Raw genomic sequence first — 2,508 nt, 5'->3', positions numbered from 1 at the left:
AGCCGTAAACCTTTCACTTACACCCCACCTCGCCCGGGCACTACGAGCCCAAACTTAAAACCCAAAGGACTTGACGGTGCCCCATATCCACCTAGAGGAGCCTGTCCTATAATCGATGATCCCCGTTTAACCTCACCACTTCTAGCCTACCAGCCTGTATACCTCCGTCGTCAGCTCACCGCATGAGCGCACCACAGTGAGCACAATGGAACCCTCCAAAACGTCAGGTCAAGGTGCAGCAAATGAAGTGGCCAGAGATGGGCTACATTTTCTTATACAGAAAACCACGGAAGACTTTTATGAAATCCCGTCAGAAGGCGGATTTAGCAGTAAAGCAGAAACCAGAGAGTTCTCTTTAACAAGGCACAGGGGCATGTACACACCGCCCGTCGCCCTCTTCAATAATACACACAAAGTTAATTACCCAATACAGATAAAAAGAAGAGGTAAGTCGTAACATGGTAAGCATACCGGAAGGTGTGCTTGGAACAAAGCATAGTTTATACAAAACCCCTTGCTTACACCAAGAAATCACCTGTGAAACCCGGGTTGCTTTGAGCCTAAATTTTAGCCCTAATTTTTCTTATGATACCCCCACACTAAACCACCGCCACTAAAACATTCTAACAATCTAGTACAGGCGATCGAAAAACTTCTAAGAGCTATAAATAGTACTGCAAAGGAACAATGAAATAGAAATGAAAGAACATTAAAGCCTCACACAGTAGAGACTCCCCCTCGTACCTTTTGCATCATGATCTAGCAAGTCCAAGCAAGCAAAGAGAACTATAGTCTGCCCCCCCGAAACTAAGTGAGCTACTCCAAGGCAACTGATAGAGTTAACCCGTCTCTGTGGCAAAAGAGTGGGAAGACCTTCGAGTAGAGGTGATAAACCTATCGAACTTAGTGATAGCTGGTTACTCAAAAAACGGATGTAAGTCCAACCTTAAGCCAAAACAACATAATCTAGTACCCTTTATGCTTAAGAGCCAATCAAATAAGGTACAGCTTATTTGATATAGGATACAGCCTCAACCCCCGGGTAATACACCACCCAACCCGTGACAAAGTGGGCCTAAAAGCAGCCACCTTTTAAATGGCGTCAAAGCCTAATCACAAAATATCTTTAATCCCGTATACCACGTAAAACCCACACCTTCTATTGAGTGATCTTATAACAATATAAGAAACACTATGCTAAAATCAGTAACATGAGGAAACCCCCTCTCTCCCGTGCAAGTGTAAATCAAAATGGACCCACCACTGATAATTAACATCCCTGTTACTAAGACAGCAACATAACAAGAAAACCCTGCCCAATACAATGTTAACCTAACACAAGAGCACTACAAGAAAGATTAAAAGAAGCGGAAGGAACTCGGCAAAAACCAACCTCGCCTGTTTACCAAAAACATCGCCTCTTGAAAATATAAGAGGTCCAGCCTGCCCAGTGACTCTGTTCAACGGCCGCGGTATTCTGACCGTGCGAAGGTAGCGTAATCACTTGTTCTTTAAATAAGGACTAGTATGAAAGGCACCACGAGGGTTGCACTGTCTCCCGCTTCCAATCAGTGAAATTAATCTTCCCGTGAAGAAGCGGGAATAAACATATAAGACGAGAAGACCCCATGGAGCTTAAAACAAAAGGCACATGCAAACCTAGAGTCAAGCATCCTGTCCCCAAGTTTTCGGTTGGGGCGACCACGGAGTATAATACAACCTCCACGCTGAATGATTTCCCATCTTAGCCAAAATTTACAACTTTAAGCATCAGCACCCTGACTTCCATTGACCCAATACAATTGATCAACGAACCAATGTTACCCTGGGGATAACAGCGCAATCTACCTAAAGAGCCCCTATCGACAGGTGGGTTTACGACCTCGATGTTGGATCAGGGTACCCCAGTGGTGCAGCAGCTACTAACGGTTCGTTTGTTCAACGATTAAAACCCTACGTGATCTGAGTTCAGACCGGAGTAATCCAGGTCAGTTTCTATCTATAAAGAGTTCATTTTAGTACGAAAGGACCAAATGAACACGGCCAATACTTCTAGCAAGCCGTAGCCCTAATTTATGACCCTCACTCAATCTAAACCCAGCCTCTCAACCACCCCAAAATAAGGAATAGTTACCGCAGCACAACCAGGCCATGCACAAGACCTAAACCCTTGCAATTGGGGGTTCAAATCCCCCCGCTAACTCCCTTGAACCCCTTCATTTTTTCCACCATTCTATATATTGCCCCAATTCTATTAGCAGTTGCCTTCCTCACTTTAATTGAACGAAAAGTTCTAGGTTACATACAACACCGCAAAGGCCCAAATATTGTAGGCCCACTGGGCCTCCTCCAGCCAATTGCAGATGGGTTAAAACTTTTTATTAAAGAACCCGTTCGCCCCTCTTCTGCTTCTCAAATCCTATTTCTCCTAGCCCCAACCCTTGCCTTAGTAACTGCCATAATCATTTGAATACCTCTACCCATGCTACTACCTCTGTCTAACATCAA

General features: G+C 44.5%; 1 non-coding gene across 1 annotated transcript; it reads left to right on the top strand.

The window, feature by feature from the left end:
• On the top strand, positions 1–494 carry LOC146056223 (18S ribosomal RNA; the record flags this gene model as incomplete). Its single annotated transcript, XR_014469061.1, has 1 exon — positions 1–494. It is a non-coding gene; the product is annotated as an 18S ribosomal RNA (ribosomal RNA).
• Positions 495–2,508: the final 2,014 nt, after the last annotated feature.

This window comes from Crinia signifera, unplaced genomic scaffold (assembly GCF_055691185.1).
Source record: "Crinia signifera unplaced genomic scaffold, ASM5569118v1 HAP2_SCAFFOLD_741, whole genome shotgun sequence".
In the NCBI taxonomy this organism is placed as follows: domain Eukaryota; kingdom Metazoa; phylum Chordata; class Amphibia; order Anura; family Myobatrachidae; genus Crinia; species Crinia signifera.
The sequence above is the reverse complement of the archived record's forward strand: the minus strand, read 5'-3'. Positions and strand labels throughout refer to the sequence as shown.